At 34.2% G+C, this 24,689-nt stretch overlaps 1 protein-coding gene across 3 annotated transcripts in view; it reads right to left on the bottom strand.

The window, feature by feature from the left end:
* The window catches only part of LOC118201084 (uncharacterized), a 358,982-nt gene that overhangs the window by 178,869 nt on the left and 155,424 nt on the right, over positions 1 to 24,689 (bottom strand). For all 3 annotated transcript variants that reach the window (XM_085822792.1, XM_085822789.1, XM_085822791.1), the window contains exon 2: positions 18,839 to 18,943. The gene's annotated coding sequence lies outside the window, so the exon portion shown is untranslated. The remainder of the gene's footprint in view (positions 1 to 18,838; positions 18,944 to 24,689) is intronic.

The raw sequence follows: 24,689 nt of genomic DNA, 5'->3' as shown, positions 1-24,689 counted from the left end.
AAAATCACGAGTTATTCAAATTAGTTCGCCATACTAAACAAAAGCTTCTTTTACTGTTTAATTTTAAACGTTTGATTTAAATAAAAATCAAGCAGACTGATGATGTAATATCTCACTTGACGTCACTTTTCAGTTATTCGGCAGTTTTAAAAATTTATTTTTACCTTACTTCGTAAATTTACTTCGGTTTAAAAAATTCGTTCTATAATACTTTGATAACATTAACCGAATTGTTGATCACTTTAAACGATGCAATATTTTCCATGATAGCATCGTTACGGATACTGTAACATGAAAATCTAAAGAAGGGAAACTTTGTTATAAAAATAAGAATACAAATGCAAGTTACTGAGTAAACGGCTATCGCCAGGTTGGAGATAGTTTTGCCGACCATCGCCAAATTTGGCAAGAAATCTCCCAAGGTTGCCAAATATGGTGAACATTTAACGACATTTTGGTCTGGTAATGGGCATTGCAATTGAATAACTAGTTGATCCTATATGTAGCTGTAACCGTATCTGGCCCTCATTTCGAGAAGTGGAAGTTCTTGGAGATTTCTCGATGGCCGGGAAAACCTATATAAAGCCAGGGGCAATATCAGTTTCGTAGTAGTTGTTGTTTTGTTCAGCGTTAGTTCGGAGTATAGAAATAGCTCCGTGCAAGCTTCGCTCCTTAGAAGCGCTTTGCATTGTTTGTGTTTAACCTTCTTAGTAGTTTGAAGTGTAATTACTGATTGTGCTCTGTGATATTGTGAAGCGTTGTACGAGTATTTTTGCGAAAATTCCCAGAACTCTAAAGTGTTTCTTTTGGTAAAATAAATTTTATCAAGCTATCATCAGTTCTGAGCGCTTTCAATCTGTTATGAGCCTGTGCGTATGCGACAGCATTCACCGCGATCAGATTAAGCAACGTCAACTATACCAATTCTCATGCATAGATAAGCGCAAGATAACACCACTTCAGGATATATTTCACGCTTATCCTTTCTTCTTGCGGATAGGCAAATAAAAAAAAAAAAAAAAAAAAAAAAAAAAAAAAAAAAAAAAAAACGAATCGCGAATCAAAATGTTGAAACATTCGTTTCGAATATACCGCAAAATTATCACGTTCGTGAATTCTCTAACTGCATATTGAGCATGTTACGTCAGCGACTTTCATATTTATTGCTTTAAGGAGACTTACATTACATTTCATCTAAATCAAAAATGCTGCAGATATATTCCCTTGGACTTATCATATACCTGATCTTGTTGGATTTTTAACGACATGGTCAAAAATCCCAAACAGCGCATCTGGCGCTGATGATAGCGGGCTTTTAAAAGCGACGATGACCTCTAAATGTAGATTTCAATCTAAAACAAATGCCTCTAAGCTTTTTAAGTTTCATCTAAAAGTGAGTTGGTTATAATGTAAGGTAATTTATGCTGGTCCTGTACTAACGGACAGCAAAGGATATAATGCAAGTAGCTGCAATGCTCTTAAAGGCATGCCGAAAGGTAAACTTGTGAACAAACGGGAGAAGATAGCTCTGGAATTTCTGCCATGAAATTATGCTTCAGGTACAGATGATGTCCTGAGGATATCATCGTTTCCTTTAAGAATACATATAAATCAACAAAGCAGGAGATCTTTAAATCAGAAAATAACTCTAATGAAATAGAAGGATTATTTCGATTATTTTTTAATAGACGTTCTAGTTCGTTTTTTTAACTTTATTTAGTTTTAAAGTGTCACATTTTAAAATTCTTCTATGTGAACTGTGAAAGAAAAATCCCATACTGCAATCACCCCCGTCGCTATTTGGCGCCAGGTTCTCAACACCTAAAAACATATATTCTCATAATTTTCGCTTTCGTCAATGCATTCAGAGAACTAGCTCCCTTAATTTTAAAGAAAGCGGATTCGTCCTCGTAGTGATTGTTTTCGTCTTACGAACAAATACAAGCTCTCGCAAGCTACATGCAAAGGTCACACCGAACCTTTTCTAACTAACTATAGAAAATTATACTGGCCTCATATTAGAATCGACACATCACAATGAAGTAAACACGAGCTGACATTCTGCCTATAAGGTAATTCCTCCCTCCTTCCAGCATGCCTTCGTGGTGTAACAGTTAGCACACTCGGCGTTAGTGGTCCATGCTCGAGTCCCGGTGAGGGCACTGAACATTTTTCATGATTGCCGCTTCAAAATTACCTAATAAATCTAAAGCGGCGCCCGAACTAAAAGGTGGGGGATGATGATTTTTCTCCACCAGGATTTGGCGACTGGATACCCTAGTCCCCAGTCGCCTTTTAAAAGGGGGAGTATATAAGGTACTTTCTCTCTCCTTCCAGTATCCCTTCGTGGTGTAACGGTCAGCACACTCGGCGCTATTCGAGAGGTCCAGGTTCGAATCCCGGCAAGGGCATTGTTAATTTTTCACGTTTCCAGCATCAAAATAACCAATGTCTCTACAAGCCTATGATTTCGCTGAGTCAGCTGCTATTCAACTTCTTTGATTGGCTATGGAGGATTTGAGGCCTAAGGAGTAGCGGAGACAACAAAAAGAAAGGCAAGATTCCAGTTACAATGAAGTAGAAATCAAGGTATCTTATTAGATAATGTAATGTTAATATCGCTGTGTATTCTTTATCGTAATGTAGGTTTTTTTAAGAATAATCTTGCGATATTTACTGGTAGTTTATCCACGACTACTTTTCATTTATTGCGTCCTTACTGTATGTAGCCGAGTCCTTTGGAAAATAAATTACTCGCATACATTTTCCTCTCTCGATTTTCGGACGATAAAATTAGTAAAAGAAAGAGGGCGCGAAGAAATATGGTAAATGTTCAGACTTGTAAAGAAAAAAAAAAAAAAAAAAAAAAAAACCTGACGGAAATTTGCTGTTCCTGAATTCGCTTTCATAATTTTATCAAACTAATATTCATTAAAAAAAAAACTGTCGGAAATTCGCTGTTCCTGAATTCGCTTTCATAATTTTATCAAACTAATATTCATAAAAAAGAAAAAAAAAAAAAAAAAAAAAACTGACGGAAATTCGCTGTTCCTGAATTCGCTTTTTTATCAAACTAATATTCATCAAAAAAAAAAAAAAAAAAAAAAAAAAAAAAAAAAACACTCAGAGAGCTTTCAGACTTTATATTACGCCGAAAGGGACGTATTGATCTTTTAAGCATACAGACACGTTTCGAGAGCATTTGGGCTAACGCCCCTTTGGGGAAAAACAATTAAAAACAGCATATCTCCAGAATTTCCGATAGAGTCTCTCTCGCTGAAGATAAAAATATTTCATCCCGTACAGTGTGTTGCCACTGCTCGCTTTGAAATGAGTTTCCTAAGCAAAAATTTGTTAAAGTTTAAAAATTAGAAAATCTATATTTATAAAAGGAAGAGTCTGTCTGTGTGTCTTTCGCTCGGGCTGCGCGTAAGTCAGTAGACCCAGGGCTACGAAATCTGGTACACAGGTGCATCTAGACAGCCAGAGAGTAACTACCAGTAAATATCGCAAGATTATTCTTAAAAAAAACCTACATTACGATAAAGAATACACAGTGATATTAACATTACATTATCTAGTAAGATACCTTGATTTCTACTTCATTGTAACTTGAATCTTGCCTTTCTTTTTGTTGTCTCCGCTACTCCTTAGGCCTCAACTCCTCCATAGCTAATCAGAGAAGTTGAATAGCACCTGACTCAGCGAAATCATAGTCTTGTAGAGACATTGGTTATTTTGACGCTGGAAACGTGAAAAATTAACAATGCCCTTGCTGGCATTCGAACCTGGACCTCTCGAATAGCGCCGAGTGTGTTGACCGTTACACCACGAAGGGATACTGGAAGGAGAGAGAAAGTACCTTATATACTCCCCCTTTTAAAAGGCGACTGGGGACTAGGGTATCCAGTCGCCAAATCCTGGTGGAGAAAAGTCATCATCCCTCACCTTTTAGTTCGGGCGCCGCCTTAGATTTATTAGGTAATTTTGAAGCGGGAATCATGAAAAATGTTCAGTGCCCTCACCGGGACTCGAGCGTGGACCACTAACGCCGAGTGTGCTAACTGTTACACCACGAAGGCATGCTGGAAGGAGGGAGGAATTACCTTATAGGCTGAATGTTAGCTCGTGTTTACTTCACTGTGATGTGTCGATTCTAATTAATACAAGAGCCAGAGCACTTGGAAGCGATTTGTTTCAAAATTCAAATGAGATATTTTTTAATTTATTTTTTTTGATGAAATCGCCTCAAATGGATAATTTTATCTCATTATATCAGCAACAATGGCACTCAGCCATTGTTGCTGATATATCCACTGTTGGCATTGTTGCTGATATCAGCACTGTTGCCACTGGGAAAAATGCTGGCAATAATTCTTTGCAGTTTTTAAATTAAATGTTTCACTTGGTGTTGGTGTATTTAATTATGGCAAAGCACACTAGGGCTATCTTCCTAAGGGGAGGGATGCCTTCGTGGAGGACTTTCTAAAGGAAACAGGCTCGTATACACGTTACACATGGGGAAAACCACGAAAATATTCATGCAGCCAACCCGTTCGCGGGATTCGAACCTCGAACCGAACTACCAGTGTTCAACGACTTTACCGCTCGGCGGCTCGTGGGCCTGTTTCACTTGGATGCTGGACGTTTGTCGAGAGAAGGCAACGGGAAGTTGGTAAATTTATTTATTAGGAGAATTATATTTGTATTAAGGGCTAATGCTTATTTCATTGCAATTTTTTTATATGTAATACATTTTTATTTGCTTTTTACTTCCTTGTACGAAGTAAAAAGGAAGTATTGTAATCGCGAAAAGTTTCAGGCAGCATATTTCAACGAAAATATCCATTTTCACCGCTATCGAATGCAATTTAACGATGTTTTTGCGTGATATCTGTACGTAAGGACAGAATAAAAGACTCTTTTCTTCCAAAAAAATTATAAAACTGCTTTAAAATGAATTCTGAAGAGTATTTTTCCGGTGTCTATACGTACGTAGGTATCTCGCATAACTCAAGAACGAGTAGCCTCAGAACGTTGAAAGTTTGCATATAGGACTGCTATAACATGTAATTGTTCACCTCGTATTTTGGTTGCAATCGACCCCACCAAACGTATATAAATATATTTATAAACCATAGCGACAGTATATATGTTCACTCTGTTACCCGGCTCAGTGATCTCAGTTTCTTTACTCTTATATGTTTGTAAATTGTACATTTTTTGCTTTAAAAATGGTTGAATTATGTTGGTCTTATCTTCCGGTTAAGGTTTTTATGCTTTAGGAAATCTGCAAGCAATATTTATAGAATTATCAACAATTTAAAAATTGTTTAAGCGCGGTTAAACCTAATTTTAAATAAAATGGCGCACATATTTGTTTACATTTGAAACAGCAGAATAGTAAATTTGTTGCCAATCTAGCAGCAAAGACAACGCCTTCATTTATTAACGATAAGCTTCTCAACAACAAAGATAACGCTTTCATTTATTGTTGCGAATTAAATCATGCTTAATCCTTTCTGGAATTTTTCGAGAAAATAAGTGTTTAAGATTTACTTCAAAATTTTAATATAGATATTTTGAGTTTTTATGTATTTTTGCCTTGTCGCGAAGTGAGAATTGAATTAATTGAAGGAGAAATACTAAATCGTCCTTGAAAAACTGTTTCTTTTTATATTTTGTTTGCTTAATTTCTTTTATACATCGTTCTAGATTTATTATAGTATTTGAATAGAATATGTGGCAACGATTAGGTAATTCTTCAAATGCTATAAATTCCGTGCATTCTGAGTTATAATATGAACGAAATATAACGCTGTTAAGTGAACCTAGGTCCAGAGTGTCGCTATGGTAAATAAATATAGTGAATTTTAAAGAGTGCATTTATTCTATCGTGGTTCATGCGCTATTGACGAAGTAGATTTAATTCAATCCAATAAGTTTCAATGAAATGCCAGAAAAAATGCGTATAATTTAATATTCCGTACAAAGAAGTCATGTGTTATACACATCAGATTTTTAGTATCGTATTCCCCCATACAACAGACAATGATAGCTTTATGTGCACATGCACATATCCGTGCTTCTGCTTTGATTTTGGAAAACATTGCATCGATCGTAGTATATATCCCCTGAGCATATGATATTTGGAAATCAAAAATCAATGGCTTAACAATCACTAATTTTTTAAAAACAGTATATTGTTAGAATTCTAGATAGAGTGTTAAAGTAGTGCTATGCATTTTTATATTATTTATATAATCGCTATATTATGTACACCTGCTATATTATTTATTAAACACTAATACAGAGCAATAATATTTGGTGGCAGACTCTCTTTATTTGAAAAGTGATTCGACAAAAGTGAAACGGCACAAAATTAAGGATTGATGCCAATAAATGTAGCGTATTGAGCAAAATTCCAAGAGTACATTCAATAGTTATAAACGTAATATGTTGTTCACAATCATATACCTGTTTTTACATACCAGATCTGTAAAGTTTTGGATCAACTCTTAATATAGTTTTTCAATAAAATCTTCATCACCAGGATTTGGCGATTGGGTCCCTTAATCTGCATTCGCCCTTTAAAAGGGGGAGTATATAAGGTATTTTCTACCTCCTTTCCGCATGTCTTGTGTGACCGTAGTAGATGTTCGAGTCTCGGCAAGGGTATTGATCCTTTTTCGTGTTTCCTACTTCAAAAATTCTGATAACTCTTCAAACTCTTTAATTGAATGTAGAAAACGGAACGGAAAATAAAATACGGAAAATAAAAATACGGAATACGGAATATATACGGAAATACGGAATATATACGGAAATAAATATATACGGAAATATATACGGAATATATACGGAATATATACGGAAATAAAATACGGAATATATACGGAATATATACGGAAATAAAATACGGAATATATACGGAAATAAAATACGGAATATATACGGAAAATAAAAATTTTCGGAAGTTATATAAGAGTGATCATGGACAGAAAAATCGTCACACACAAGACAGACAAACATCATTGTAAAAGTAGTAAAAACGTTTTGTGGGGACCTTAATTCGTGCTATTATCTCCCTTACCCATGTATATAGGTTGTTGTCTATGTATATAAGTTCTAATAAATTACCTTCACTGAAGAAATATTGATCAGAGACTAAAAGATTTTCAGCATTTATTTAAGAAGATACACCATTACTTTATTTCAGTTTTATAGCAGGGTTTATGAAAGTGTAAACTCCTTTTAAGATTTCCTTTTTGAGTTTAAAAAATCAGTTTTAAAATTTTTGCTTGTTATAAAGCCTAAACTATTTTAGAAAGCATAAAAAAAAGGTTATAAATATTTTGCTTATTTCGAACATTACATCATTATTCATGTTACACGTAATTATTATTAAAATATTGCTACGCATTTGTACATAGATATGATTTTAGCGCAGTTATATGTGAAATTGCTCCATTTTTCTGTGTAATGCAAAGCGAAAAAAATTTTTTTTTTTTTTAAAGAGACAAGCTATGCCGGAAAATTAAGGATACAGGGGCAAGTTCATTTACATTGAGTAATTGGGTATCTTGATTATTTCGCGAGATATCGCCAAGCTGACAACGGTTTTGGCGCCAAATTTGGCAGAAGATCACCAAAAGTCGCCAAACTCGGAGATCATTTGGTGACATTTTAGTCCGCTCCATGTATCACCGTAATAGGTAACATAATAAAATAAATGTAATTGATCACTATATTAGCTGCAACTGTTATTAGACCCTCATATTGCTCTCCAGTAATTTCGAGAAGCAGAAAGTACTCGAAATATCTCGGCGGCCGGTTGAAAACTATACAAGGCCGGAGACAGCATTTTGTTCTTACTTGTGGTTGTTATTGCTGCTAGTCATTAGTTCAAAGTGAGATTGGAGCACTGAGACACCTCTGGGTCAGCTTTCTCTTTAAATGCGCTTTACATTGGGTTGTGTTTAACGCTCTTAGTAGTATGAACTGTACTATTCATTATACCCTGTGATATTGTGAACACCTGTACGAGTATTTATGTGAAATATTCCAGACCTTTGAAGTGTTCCTTTTGATAAAATAAATTTTATTAACCTATTATCGGACCTGTGGCATTCAGCTTATTACGAATCCGTAAGCAAGCAACAATATTAAGAAGTTTTTTGAAAAATGTTCTAACATACTGAAAAATTACAAACTTCAAGATGGCCGCTGACTTTTCAGAATTTATAAAAGATCACAAGATAAAGTTTCATATATATATATATATATATATATATATATATATATATATAAGAAAAAAAATAAAAGAAAAAAATTAAAATCTGAAATGTTTCAGATTTTAAATTACGTCCAAAAGGGCTTTTTTTAACGTTTTGAGTGTTACCTTTATTTATTAAATATCATGTTCTTTGCACTTAAACCATAAAATTCAGTTCAAGAGCAATATCGCAAAATAATGTTAAATTAAGCATATCTTTAGAATTTCCGATATACACAGTCTCGCGAGCTGGAGATAAAAGTATTTTTTTTTTCTATATAACGTTGCCATTTCTCGCTTTTAAAGCATTGAGTTTGTAAATCAAAAATTCGTTAAAGTTTTACAAAATATAAGATCTATAATAAAACAAATTCCAAATTTGGGATTTCAGATGCCTATATTCGCAGTAGGATTTCGTCATTCAAAATTCGATGGCTCTATGTACCATTGTTTTATCACAATGCGAGAAATAGACAATCATTTATGCAGATTTTTCATTATTTAATTTCTTCAAATATAATGCAGGACTCTAACATTTTGTGGCAACAGTTTGAAAAGTGAACCGACGTTTATGAGTCCGACGCAAAATCGCAAAACGAAAACAATAGTCCTTCAGGGACAAAGCCCCTTTGGACTAAAAAAAAAAAAAAAAAAAAACCCACTGCATACTAATTTGTAAATGATGATGAGATTTTTTTAAAATATATTTTAGAATAAGTAAAAAATTAAAATTTGAATGCGACAGCCAGGAAGCCAAATAAGAGGTCACATTTCCGTGAATCAACAATTATTCGTGAAAGAAGTTCGGTGTTCGCGAACGAATTGCGAGGAAAGAAGATCGTGATCCATTAGCGAGGCGATTAAGAATAAAAGTAACACAAAAGGCGTTCTGTTCTTTCTGCTAGAATTGATTACGGCATAAAATAAACCAGTAAGTAAAAGAGAAGTTGTGACGACACCTTATTCGTGACACTGACCTCCAAAAGTGAACTAGAATGATGACTCGCAAAAAGGGCGGGAAACGGATTTTGACTTCCGGCAACGCGTAGAAAAGGTTCAAGGTTATTTCTTGTTATTACTTTTACGCTACGTGGGATCTTCTACCTGTGATGTTAATCTTAACCCTCGCTTATTCTGATGCTCTAAATAAGAGGCAATTAATGCATTTCCTGCAAACACCAAGTATTATTTTATTCTTTAGCATTTTTGTTAGCAATATTTCAGCTTTAACCTACACTTTTTTAGATTTTGATTTTATTTCGCAGGCAATACCTGATTTAATGTCTCTTCTTCTGACGACTGTTTTAAATTAATGTATTTAACTATGTTTTATACTCTACTAGCTAAAGCACCTGGCACTGAAAAGCTTCCTTTAAGGCAGGGTTTCTTAAGCCTTTTTCAGTCGCGACCCCCTTTTATCATTGAGATTTTTTCGTGACCCCCCAGAATCCCATTCAAAAATTGTGTGGAATCCCATAAGTATTGCGCAAATCCGACACACTCGTGAGTGAAACTGTAAAATTTTCACTTGTGCTGTATATGTTACCGTGAAAGACCGAAATTGGAGAATGTCGACTTTCACCGGAGAATGTCAACATTCACCAAATACGTCGGTGAAAGATCGAATATTTCTTTACATTCTTTTACATTCGCACCCTCACCGGTGTATGTCGACAATCACAGATATGTTCTGGTGTAGGTCGAAAAGAGAGGAGTATATGTACACGCTGCCATTCCAAAAGGAAGTGTTCCAAAAATAAATGCAGTTGTAAAAGCAAGGGCCTCTTATGCAATTCAAAGTGTCATAATAGTTTAAGTTGTTGCAATAAACAAGATTTGAATCACATAATTTGGTAAGTTTATAACATCTATTATTTTCCTTTCTCATTTTGAATGTACTGTGTGTTTTAAGTTCTCATATTCTTAAGTTCTTATTCTGAGTTTCAAGTGCGTTTTTTCGTGAATGAATTACGGAGAAGGAAATATAATATTCTTATATGTTCAACATTCACCATTAGAAGATGGTGAATGTCGACATTGACCGGTGTAAGTCAGAAATAAGAGCATTTGGAAAATATTTCGGACATACACCAAGCGACTATGTGAATGTTGACATTCACAGGTGAAAGTCGACATTCTCCAAATTTCGGTGTTTCACCGTAACATATATACTATTGCAGTTTTAGGTCATTAACTTTAATTTCTAATTTTAAGGTGGTGTGGTGTATTTAATTATGGCAAAGCACACTAGGGCTATCTGCCTAAGGGAACGAATGCCTTCGTGGAAGACTTTCTAAGGGAAACTGGCTGGTATACACGTTACACATGGGGAAAACCACGAAAACACTCTTGCAGCCAACCCGTTCGCGGGATTCGAACCTCGGACCGAACTACCATTGTTCAGCGACTTTACCGCTCGGCCGCTGGTGGGCCTTCTAATTTTAAGACATAGAACAATGTGAAAATATTAAATAAGTAATAGATGAAATGACAGCATCACGTGCAAAGCAAGGAAAATGAGCGTTTATATTAAAAAAAGAATGCGTCGAAAGTTTTTCGTATTTTTCTTTGTCTGTATTGTCTTATTATCTTTATCTATTTTCAGATACATTGTTTAAAAATATTTGGTAATTGTAAAATTATTATAATAAGTTAAAAAAATATCAAAACTGCTAAAATTTTTGGCGACCCCCTGCTGCAGGTCCCGTGACCTCCCCCCTTGGGGATCGCGACCCACAGTTTAAGAAACCCTGCTTTAGAGGAATACGGTAGTTTTTTTAAAAACGTCAGGTAGACTGTGATTTTCCTTTTATTTTGATTCAAGGTGAATTGTGCAAAATTGTATCGAGCTCGAAATGCTTTAGAACAATGTCGACTAAATATGGCACCATAAAACGGTTTTAGTAAGAACTAATACATGCTTATGGTTATTGGTTATGTCTTTTTTTTGGGGGGGGTAAGAAATCGGGTACTGATTTCTTCATTTGGGGGGGGGGAATAACTACTTTGGCAGATTTCTTCACCATTTTCAAAATATTTGCGAAATACTAATAGAGAAAGCATTAGAGTGCGTTTTTAAGGTTCTACAACTGTTCTAAGAATAAATTCATACGAAGTTAACTAACAGTTTAACCAAACGTAACAACGGTAACGGGAACTTAAAATGGATGATGTGATTTCAAAACTAAAACTGGGTAGAAATATTAATATTTGTCTTCTGAAAAAAATTCCTTGCATAGTACATATGACTTCCATTGATAGCAACAACAGCGACGTGAACCTAAAATGGGCGACATGTACCCAAGATATATATGTCTTAAGCTCAAAATTCCAATGAAACCGTCTTGGGTGAGAACCCTGTGTTATGTTTTTTCAAAATTTTACATCGTGAGCAAATTTTCATCAAGATCAGACTAAAACTTTTGATATTTATGAATTACACACATACACACAAACAAACGGACATTCTTCTTTATACATACAGACGATTTTAATGAAGCCAGACAGCGTAATTTCATGGTAGCAGCTGGTAATTAATAATAATTCAAATAAATCCGCGTTTGATTTAAATTGCTTAGTTTGTTAGTTGATAGCGTGATAAATTTGAAAGAAAAACTAACTATCTTACATTTTGCTGAACGACAACTCTCTGTAACATGATAACTAAAAATATTTTAATTTGGGCAATGGCAACACATTTCTTTTAAATCACCAAATTTCTTTATTAAATTCGAAAGACAAATATATGGTGTTTTACCGGAGTAATGGCGGCACGAACGGACGAGATCGCCATCTTCTATTTCTACCCTTCCTCCAAAGTACGCAATAGCCTACGGTGCAGTTCATCCAAATGTATTACATCAGTTCATCTTTATTGCAAATAGTCTTGTCGTACAAGGATTCCCTCGTGGTATCTTATCGTTGGGTTCAAAGTGACATAGTGTACACTTAGAGGCTAATGGAAGCTTCTTTGTTAGGTACTAGAAAGGATATCATTTGAAAATTTCATACACCTTTTTTTGTTAATCAACGGGACAGGTGGATGAAGAAATTATTATGAAACTCAAACGGAATCTCAGGTGTTTTGGTATTTTAAGCAAAAAGGTTAGCAAAACTTGCTTTTGATCATTTGCTCACTTGTTCTTGATAATGCATCCTGCTGGATATTAAACGCATCATTAACAGTTTTACAGTTCTAAGCACTACTTCCATCTCATTTATTCAGTTTTCTGAAATAAAAATTGTTGAGAGATTATAAGATATTTCTCTAGACTTCTTAGCATGACTTCGTGATGTAATGGCCAGCACACTCGGCGCGTTATCGAGAGGTCCGAGGTTCGAGTGCCGGCGAGGGCATTGCTCATTTTCACGTCTCTCAGCATCAAAAATCCTAACGTCTCTACAGAGGCGCCCAAACTAAAAACAAATGGTGGGTTATGATTCTCCACCACCAGGATTTGTCGACAGGGTCCACTTAACCCCGGTCGTCCTTTAAAAGGGAAAGTTTATAAGGTATTTCTCCCGCTTTCTTAACATGCATTCGTGGTGTAATGGTCAGCACACTCGGCGCGTATTCGAGAGGTTCGAATCTCGACGAGAGCATTGCTCATTTTTCATTAAAAATGTGTTATTATTGGGTATAAAAATACATAAAAAACACGTGTGCTGTTGTCACCAAAATAGTCATTGTAACAATCAAAAAATGAGTTATTATAAAATATTGAAAGGAAACATTGAATTACTAATGCTGAAGCATGTTAATATAAGTGAAACAAATTCTCTTCTTTCATTTTAACAACTATGAAATTAACATTTTTATTCAATCACTTAACATTAATTTATTTTGAATGAAAATGATGTATGGATGCTAATAACAATTTCACATCTAGCAAATGTTTGCTCGTAATCTGTGCGTATACGAACCAAGAATTATTTAACGTAATATTCTTGGACAACCAACGAAATATTAAAGTAATATTCAAGGCATTTTCAAACCCTTTGTAGAGAAAGACATGAGTGTGACACCTGCCTTAGGATAAATTAAAGCAAGGGACGTAAATTTCAAATATAGTAATTTAAATATTAATATAAAAGTTATTAAAAATTGTGTTTTGAATGCAATTTTGAGATTTGCCTAGGGTTTGAAATCTATCAGCATGGCTTTGCCGAATGCATAATGTATATTTTTAAAAATATAAATTAATTTGCATAGCAGTCAAAACTAGTTGATTAAATTAAATATGTGGTTTAGATTCTTAAACATACAATGCGATACTCTGCATGAAATTTTATGCCATATTTTTTAAAACATTTTCAATACATATTAGTATATATTTCATGAATTAAATGTTGTAAAACACGCTTGAAATTCCAAATTGCATATTTAATATTCTGTGTTGCGTTACAAATTAAATTTTCTCACTAATATTCTGTGAAAAGAATTAAAATTCAGAGAAGCAGAGTTTACTTCCCTTTTAGTTACTACCTAATTATTTCCTAATTTTGTGGAAAATTTGTTTAACAATACTGTAATAATAATAATACCATAAATAAAATCTGAAAGCTTTCAGATTTTACATAACGCCCAAAGGGGCGTTTTTTTAATGTTTTGTGTGTTATCTTTATTTATTAAATATCATGTTCTTCGCACTTAAACCATAAAATTCAATTCAACCGCAATATCCCCAAATAATTTTAAAATGAGCATATCTTTAGAATTTCAGATACAGAGTCGAGCGCAGGAGATAAAAAAAAATTTTTTTTCGTACAGTATTGCCGTTGCTCGCTTTGAAATCGTTGAGTTTGTTAATCCAAAATTCGTTCAAATGTTAAAAAATATGAAATCGATAATAAAGCAAATCGTTGAGTTTGTTAATCCAAAATTCGTTCAAATGTTAAAAAATATGAAATCGATAATAAAGCAAATTTCGGATTCCAAATGCCCATATTTAGTGGAAGATTACATTATTCAAAATTGGATGGCTCTAGGTACCGTTGTTTTATTACAATGCAAGAAACATACATATATTTGTGCAGATTATTCATTATTTAATTTCTTCAAATATAATGCAGGACTCTAACATTTGTGGCAACAGTTTGAAAAGTGAACGGACATTTATAATGAACCAACAAAAATTACAAAACGAAATTAATAGCCCTTCTGGGTTAACGCCCTTTAGGTAATACTAATACTACTACTAATAATAATAATTACAGTAATAATAATAACAATAACGAAATAATCTAATAGTAAGATTTAATCATCACAGTATGGTTTTAAAAAATGATCTCAAACATATCTTTAGGCACAGGATTCAAAATATGAGAATATGTTGAATATTATATGTCGAAAACTGAATAGACGTAACAGACGAAGAAATAGTTTAAATAAAAATACAAGCTTAGTACATTTGAAAGTTAAAAACTCTCCTAATCTTTAAACCTGCAAAGCGAAAATTGTTACCTGCAAGCTGGAGTACATAATTTGGAATGATGATTGCATGAGCATTATTTTTTTGTAACCAACTCCTATTTTAATACATTAGAGTATAATACTCAAAAATGAATTTTAAATAAATAAATAAAAAAAAAAAATCTGAAAGCTTTCAGACATTATATTACGCCTAAAACGGCGTTTTCTTAACGTTTTGTGTGCTACCTTTATTGATTAAATATCATGTTATTCGCATTTAAAACACATAAAATTCAATTCAACAGCAATATCACAAAATATATAAAAACAGCATATCTTTGGAATTTCCGATACACAGTCTCGCTCGCTGGAGATAAAAATGTTTTCTTTCTTACAGTGGTGCCATTGCTCGCTTTGAAATCGTTGAATTTGTTAATCAAAAATTCTTTAAAGTTTCATGAAATTTGAAATAGGTAATAAAATGAATTCGAAATTCAAAATTCGGGATTCCAAGTGCCCATGTTCGGTTGGAAGACTACGTTATTCAAAATTGAATGGCTGTAGGTATCGCTGTTTTTTCACAATGCGAAAAACATTCATGTAGATACTTCATTATTTAGTTTCTTTAAATATAATACATGACGATAATATTTGGTGGCAACAGTTCGAAAAGTGAATTGACGCAAAGTGCCGTTTTGAAATTAATAGCTTTCCTGGGCTAACGCTCGTGTAATAATAAAAGAATAAATACAAAAATAAGTTTAGAATACTGGCAATATTTATATGATTTTTCAAAGCAACTAGAACAGTTCGAAGTTAATCCAAAATTCCGTGTTAAGAAAAGATCAAACAAGGTAATGAATGCAGTACTCACCTTTGATTTATGGCTCAGAAGAAAGGGAAAAGAGTGAATCTCGATCAAAAAACACTTAAGTCACATCGCGAAACGATTTTGATAAAAGCACTGAAGAGTTGAAAACATACTGAATGCAAGAAAGACCATTCACCAGGAAGTGAACAAAATGTGTTTCGCTATAGATGAATGAAAAAAGCAAATCCAGAAAACGGATCTTAGCAGCAACTGATGTGACTCTTCCCGATGATTCTGTGCAGATAGAATTTCAATATATTTCTCAGATTCATGGAGCGTATTATATTAGAAGCAGAAAATATAACCATTGCCATTAAAGCGTTGTTGACCAGCTAACGCATGCTTTCTTAATATATATAACAAGTCATTCAAATATCGATGGCTCTATGTACCGTTGTTTTATCACAATGCGAGAAATATACATAAATTTATGCGGATACTTTATTATCTAATTTATTTAAATATAAATTTCAATTAATATTTGGTGGCAATAATTTTACATGTATAGGAAGACACGTATTGCGTAATGTATGACACCTTACTTGAGTAATCATGAAATGCGATTACAGTGTACAAAAATCATGCAGTTCTGGAACAGATAATTTCCGATTTCTGTTTTTGCGGAAGGATTACTTGACTGCGGGTAATTTAAAAAGAAAAGTGCAGTAAGAAACCGCAGTATATAAAAAAACCGCATATTCAATTTAAACCGCATACCTTACTAGCCATAAACTTCAGTATTTTTATCTTACTGGTGCATTTTTATTTTAAATTAACATCAGAAAGATAAAAATACCATACTGCCTTGAAAATAAGATAAAAATTTTTGTATAACATTCTGAAAAGCTATTATCCTTATGACCCGAATAAAAGACAGTGATTTTTATTTCATATTACGAAAATTATGTGCAACTTACATGAATAACTTTATATTTAATTACTGTACAAGATAGTTTATAACCTACGTCTTATTTCAAAACAGAAGTGTTTTCTTAATATTTTCGTAAAATACGATATTTAACTCCTATTATTATTAAAAATATTATTATTTATGGAATAAATTTCCTTCAAATATGAAGCTTACATTGGGAAGTAAGGTAAAAAGGCTTTTGTTCCTTAAGAAAAGGGCTCGTATACACGTTACACATGGGGAGAAAACCACGAAAACACCCATGCGAACGGCCTGGCTGCATGGGTGTTTTCGTGGTTTTCTCCATGTGTAACATGTATACGAGCCAGTTTCCCCTATAAAGTCCTCCACGAAGGCATCCCTCCCCTTAGGCAGATAGCCCTCGAGGCTTTGCCTTAATTAAATAACCTAACCTTGTAAGGATCTTAAGTTTTACTAACGTTTATTTTATTTTAAATCTTTACTATCACTTCTTATTTTCTACTTCCGGCCAGAATTAAAAGCGTTAACTTATTTATGCAAAATTTGTCTGGCGAACGCCAAGTACTTAAGTTGTGGCTTTTTGCCAAGCGAGAGAGAGGAAGGTGTTAGTCGAAGCAGGCCGCTTGCCTTAGAAGTTTTACTCGGTTGCTGTTTGCCTTCCAGGCCAGAGGTTTAATCCTGGTAATTTTAAACGTATTGTAGTGTTAACAGTTCTCTGTACTACATACGGCTTCCTGTTAATATCCGGCCAATCTTACACGTAGGCCCTTGTTGATTATACCAAATTTAAGTTAGAGTTTAGTTATATTTTATATTCTTACGTTCAGACCACAAGTAGTTGGTCTCTGTATTCTGAAGTACAGAAATTATTGTAAAGAGTGAAAAATAAAGGGTTTTGTATACCCTTCTGTGTATCCTGTCTACTTCCCACATTTATTGAACATAGCTTTAGTAAGCTCCCTGTTCCGAGTCAGGTCTGTGCATGTTCCCAAAGAAAGTAATACGGAACATTGAATCTGATAACCTAACCTAACCTGAAGAAAAGAGATCTGTGGCTTGAAATCGATAGAGTTTTATTTAAAATCTGCGCCTAATAGGTTAGGTTATTGCTTATTTTTAAGTGTGGAGCCAGCTGTATTTGAGAAATCCCCTCCTCTTTTTTTTAAGGCACTTTCAAAATTTAGATTATTTTACATGTGAACCAGCCTAATGTTCGGGATATAAATTAAAATATGTGTAAGGGAACATCCAGCGTCTAACTGTTAAAAACATATAAAAGATAAAATTTAAGTTTGATTCTCCAATAGATAAATTACTTTTAAAATTTGAAAGATTTAAAGTACGAATTCAAGATTTTCTGCTTAGGAGGCTAAAGTAAGCAGTACCACATTGAAGTGACATTAAATTTAGGTTAGGTTGTTTGAAATATAGCAAAGAGCACAAAGAATATCTGCATCAGGAGAAGGATGCCTTCATGGAGGACTTTTTAAAGGAAACTGACTTGCAGTTGCATTACACATGAGGAAAACCATAAAAGCGGATAACCATGAAGATTTTTATTCAACAAGCCCATTTGCTGGGATATGAACCCGAGTCGGAAAACCAGTATTGAAAGACCTTACCGCCAGGCTGCTGATGAGACCAGTGATCCTTAGAGGTCAAACATATCGAAAAGTTAAATCTACTGAAATACATCAAATAGTTTTCTCCTCATTTTGTGCGGAAACATCTTTAGGGCGAAATATCATCCGCTTAGAAGATTTACATAATAAAAAGCTATAAAAAATGTTTTCTCCCTTAAGGGGCGTTTTATATAACGTTTTGTGTGTTAACTTTATTTATTAAATATCATGTTCTTCGCCGTAAATCATAAAATTTAATTCAACAGCGATATCGCAAAATAATTTAAAAGAACATATCTTTAGAATTTCCGGTACAGAGACTCACGCGCTGGAGATAAAAATGTTTTTTCTGTACAACGTTGCCATTGTTCCGTTTGAAATCCTTGAGTTTTGTTAATCAAAAATTCGTTAAAGTTTTACAAAATATGAAATTGGTAATAAAACAAATTCCAAATTTCAAATTTGGGCTTCCACATGCCCATATTTGCAGTAGGATTACGTCATTCAAAATTCGATGGCTCTATGTACCGTTGTTTTATCGCAATGCGAGAAATATACAGACATTTATGCGGATATTTTATTATCTAATTTCTTTAAATACAATACATTGCTCTAATATTTGGTGGCAACAATTTGAAAAGTGAATCAACGTTTATAGTGAATCGACGCAAAATGCCAAAACGAAATTAATAGCCCTTTTGAACAAATTGCCCCTTTGGACTAAAAATAAATACCTTTTTCTAGTCAAAGAATAAATCTCACTTACCTGTGCTTTTGTTCTCAATGGCTCTGGACTGAACTAAGCTGCACTGGGGTCAATCGCATCGAACTGAGGAAGCGAACCAGCGGGATCTTTCACTGCAACACACCACTGTTGAGAAAGCGGAAAAGAATTAGCAATAATTCAAAATGAAAGACTAATTTGCAATTTATGAGTTACAAAACATTAAGCTTTGGTGTAGATGGGAATTTTCGAGTTTCGTCACACTTGGTATTAACCCCGGGAGAGGAGATTTTCGTTTTTTTCATGATAAAGAAGGAAATAACAAGCCCGTGTTCGCGAATTAACGGATGTTGATAGGATGTTAAGAGAGATCAGCATCTCAAATGAGAATAAGCAATTGCATAAAGACATTTCTGTGAAAGGAAATACACCGAATGGGCGTAATTGTATACACCTCGGAATGATGTTAAGCCGCAACGGCAGCTGAGCTAATGTTTTAAATGAATCAAATTAAAGCCAGCTCTGCATACGAAAAACATATTTGCATTTTTTCGCTCTTAGTTGCATTTTATTTAAACAGGAAGGAAACACTAATCTCATTAAAAAAGACAAGATGAAAAAAAATAACGTTTCATATAAAATTAAATAGAGTTTGAAATTATAGCTGCCCATTATACGCATATGTGGTATGTATGTATGTACGTATGGACAGTACTAGGATAATAAAAGTCAGAAGTGTATTAGTATAGTAATTTCTGTCTGTACTGTTAAACAATAAAGAATACGTGTGAATTTATGTCTGTGTATGTCTTTAATACATGAATGAGAGACTTAAAAATATAAGAGCATTGCACATGTATCTTACAGATTTTTTTCGTAAAGAAACGCTTGCACGTTATACAGCGTATACACCTAAAAATTAAAAAATGTAGTTTGAAGTTATAGGTGCGCATAATATGCGGTAATATACTGCAGATTAAAATCTGCCGCTATGTTAAAGACCTTTCGCAACAGTATAAGTCAGTATTTTCTAATAAGAAGGAACAGGTACGTGGGTTAAGAAGATGACGTGTGAATGAGGTGGTCACTATGGTCTTCGGATTTAATTCCATCTGATTTTTTATGGAATAGATGTCTGTCATAACGGCTAAAGCGAACACATAGAACATTTGAAAACTATCCTTAAAAATGCTTAATGAGTTTACTTCTTCGTTGTTGCTAATGCTCACTTATCTGATCTATAGTGAGATAAAGCCCACGAAATTCTTCGGGCAGGGGGCGCAAGTTTACGCTTGTCGTTGGCAATAATGGAATTCCCCCTCCAATTTTGATGGAGAGCACTCTAGAAAGGACCGGACTCGAGGGTCTCTCCCCGCTCTTTCCCTACCAGCAATCTCTCGAGAGGACTTTCGGCTCGCCCCGTACTTAGAGTGCCCCCATCCCGCACGGACATTTTGATGGAGAGCAGCCCGGAAGGAACGGATCCGCGGGTCTCCCACCCCTCTTCCTGTACCAGCAACCTCTCTAGAGGACTTTTGACTCGCCGCATATTTAGAGTGCCCCATGCCACACAGACACTATACATTTACAAATATCCATGCCTTCTACCGGATTCGAATACGGACCCTTTGGCACGGCAGTCAGTGACGCTAACCACTATACAGAGGCTGTTCGCATATTTTTTAGACGAATTTGGTAAGCAGTAACAAAAAATAGTTTGCTGCAAATGAAGTAATTTCAATTGTACTATGTATTTAAAAGTCAAAATTATCGTCTGGGGCTGGAAAGTTTTGTTTTTATTCAAAATGGCGAATTTAACAAAGCAGTGTTTCGAAGGCTACATTTACGCTCTTTCCGAAGAGAAATATGCATACTCCTTTATCCAAAAACGATGTGAGAGTCATGGTTTCGTGATATCTAAAGCCTCGATAGGTAATATCATCCACAAGAAAGGAAAAAAAACGTCAAATTGGATCCTCAAGTGGGACAAAAATTCCAAACAAGTATCCAAGGAAAAAACGAACATCTTCGACTATTGCAAAGGTACGTTGTTTAATGTTAAAAGAAAATCCCCCTAGTCAAGGGACAGTTGCAAAATCATTAAAATGATCGGTGGCCACTGTAAACAAAATGATAAACGTTGATTTAAATCTTAAGAAAGCGAAAAAATGCAATGTGCATCGTCTTCTTCCAAAGCATATCGCTCAACGCAAGACACGCTGCAGAATTCTATATGAGAAACACTTATCCAGAGAAAAATCGAAAACAGTTGCCACAATAGATGAAGCATGGGTGTATTTAAATGACTGTAACAAAAAAAGAGCCATTTATTATCACAAAAGGGGAGAAAAAAATTTAAGTACATGGTTCAAAGAATCGAAATAAAGTTTTTCTAATGGATTCATGATTGTTGCTGGTTTTTCTTATAATAACAAGTTAAAAACAAAGAGAGTGAAAAAAAAATGCCAAGATTAACTCCAAATACTATCAGGAACATATTTTACCGCCAATGTTTCTGAATGAAATACCATCGCTTTACCCACAGTGCCATCGACCTGTGAGACTCCATCAGGACAAAGCTAGCAGTCACACATCAAAATCCAATGTGGATTTCCTAAACGAAATGGAACAAAACCTGGTACCAAGGCCATACCCTTCACTGATATCCCTACTGAATCTCCCGATGTGTCACCTATGGATTTTTGTGCTTTCGGACTTTTAAAAACTGCATTATCCAAACGTTGTCCGAAAACCCTAACAGGACACTGGAAAGCTGTTCGGGAGGAATGGGATAGAATACCTCTTCTGCCACTTCAAAAGGCATTATTATCCTGGAAATTGCGGTGTCGAAAGATAGTTCAGAATAAGGGATGTCAAATAGAACATTTATAACATAAGAATTTTATGTAATTTAGTTTTGTGAATACAATACACATCGTCTAAAAAATGTGTGAACAGCCTCTGTATCAGTTGAGTCGGTATAGTAGGTGTTCATTTCTTGCAGTGTAATTTGCTGTATACTTTGCAATGGAATATTGTATAACATCAGTTGCACTTTTTTTGTAAAGCTTATTTACTGTAAATGTGACAAAATGTGTCACCGTAGTGAAAGAGAATAAGCCTGTTTTATTTTAAATGGATATAAAAATGTATTTCAATTTCCGCATGAGGAAACTAAACAAGCTAAGACAGAATTAAAGAGGAAATACAGGAAAACTATTAAAAAGTGAAACTCGAAATTAGCATTCAGAACCCTAATGCACGCTTGACTGTTTGCTCCGCATTGTGAACCAAGGTAAACGAACGGCCAACTACACTTTACTCACTTTTTTAGGTGTAAGACTTCAACGCACGTCTTTCCAGTCCCCCCCCCTTCAAAAAAGCGTCCTCAATTTTATTTGCATAATGCGATAATAGTCGGGATTCACGTACCCGGATCTTGGCCAAAGTTCACATGCACTCAAGCGTCTTCATTAGCTGTATATAGAAAATATTTGTTTGTTTAGATTATTTTCCCAAATTCAGAGTCGTGTGTCGAGCATCGTGATCCTCAAGGCTAAACTAAAAGAGTGCCTATCCGAAGATCTACAAGTTAAGAGTCTCAGCTGCTGGGGTAACTAGGAAATGGTTGTGACTAATAACCTGTTCTCAGTTGACTTGAGCATAGATAACGTATTAATTGATGATGATATCGTAGGTTGGCCAGAACTTAAGATTCAAAACTTGTTGTTTAATCACGAATTAAGAGGTCAAAGTCATTTTGTGTAATAGTAGAAAAAATATCGCCAAAGATCTCACTTCTGAATTGGATAAAATTTTCCGGTAAATCTATACAGTGTCTCACAAAAGTGATGAGACACTCGTGCTTTACAAAAAGAAACTGTAATAAAATAAAATAAAAAAACATGTAACAATTTTTTGTGGATGTGTTTCATACTTAAATTTAGTAAAATCTATTACATAACATACATTTTCTCAAAATATTAAAATAGTAATTTAATAAAAATACAATTGTTTGGAACGGAGCAAAAAATGGCTCACATAAGTGATGGGACACCATTAGATACTACTACGTACTACAATAAAAATATTTTTGGGGGTTTTTATTTTTACTCAAAAGCAATTGGCAATAATTTATAAAATCGTCTGCAGTCTTTCTCTCCAGTTTGTTTTGGAATTTTTGCGTTTTATAGCTCTGTGCAGCCATGAAGGCTAAACGAAAAGAAACTTTGCCTGAAATTCGAAAATTAGTTATTAATTTGCATATTGAACGTGGAAAATCTATTAGAGAAACTGCTGAAACAGTTAACATGAGTCATTCAACAGTTTTCAATATCATTAAACGATATAAAAAGAATCATATGATTCAGGATAAAAGAAGACCTGGCCGACCATCAAAGCTATCCAATGGAATAAAGCGAATTATTGTTCGAAATATTAAAAAAAAATCCAAGAATGAGTGCTCCTAAAGTTGCTGCTGATTTACAAGCATTATATGGAGTAATTGTTAATCCTAAGACTATTAGAAGAGTAATTCGATCTGCTGGATATCACGGTAGAGCAACCAGGAAAACATTCTTCGTAAGTGAAAAGAATAGAAAACTGAGACTGGCTTTCGCAAAATCCAACATAAATAAGAACTCTGATTACTGGAATGAAGTTGTATTTGCTGATGAGAGTAAATTTAATATATTTGGTTCTGACGGTAGAATCTTGGTGTGGAGAAAACCCAGGGAAGAATTTCGGAAACAGAACTTGGTGCCAACAGTAAAACATGGTGGAGGAGGACTTACTGTATGGGGGTGTATGTCGTCCGCTGGAGTTGGTACTCTTGTTTTTATTGACAGCATAATGGATCAGTACAAGTATATTAACATTTTAAATCAAAATTTGAAATCTTCAGCACGAAAATTGATCCTTCATAGCGATTTTAAATTCTACCAGGACACTGATCCCAAGCACTCTGCTTTGAACGTTAGACTCTGGCTGCTATATAACTTTCCTGAAATAATAAAAACACCACCACAATCTCTAGACTTAAATCCCATAGAGAATATTTGGCTAGAATTGGAATCAAGAATTCGCAAACACACCATTTCTTCAAAACAACAATTAAAATCATTGCTTCATGAAGAATGGGGTAAAATCACTCTAGAAATCGCAAAAAAATTAGTCGAATCCATCCCAAGAAGATTAAATGACGTTTTAAAAGTAAAAGGAAATCCAACAAAATATTAAAACATTTTAAGAAGTAAAATTTTTGGATAAATATTTGATGGAAAAGTAAGTGTCCCATCACTTATGTGAGCCATTTTTTGCTCCGTTCTAAACATTTGTATTTTTATTAAATTACTATTTTAATATTTTGAGAAAATGTATGTTATGTAATAATTGTTACTAAATTTAAGTATGAAACACACCCACAGAAAATTTTTACATGTTTTTTTAATTTATTTTACTACAGTTTCCTTTCGTAAAGCACAAGTGTCCCATCACTTTTGTGAGACACTGTATATTGTTTGCTATCTAATATTTATAAAATGTATGTGAATAATTGTTTTAGAATACTTATTCTTATTATTTGACGGTACTGATCGTTGTTAGAAATTCATTAAGCATTTTCATGTAAAGTTAATGAACAAACTACAAATTTATCAATTATTATTAGCTCGCCCAGATGGGTTGTCATTTTCGTGTTGGCATTTCGCCCAGATGGGTTGTCATTTTCGTGTTGGCATCCACTATAAAACGGCTTTCAAATTGTTAACAACAAATATTAGAGCCCTGCATTATATTTCAAGAAATTAAATAATGAAGAATCTACATGGATGCATGTATGTTTTTCGCATTGCGAAAAAACAACGGTACCTACAGACATCGAATTTTGAATAAC

The sequence above is a fragment of the Stegodyphus dumicola genome, chromosome 8 (genome assembly GCF_044657685.1).
Source record: "Stegodyphus dumicola isolate Sdum_Otavi_A_Nest chromosome 8, ASM4465768v1".
Taxonomy (NCBI): domain Eukaryota; kingdom Metazoa; phylum Arthropoda; class Arachnida; order Araneae; family Eresidae; genus Stegodyphus; species Stegodyphus dumicola.
This window is presented reverse-complemented; position numbering and strand designations above follow the sequence as displayed.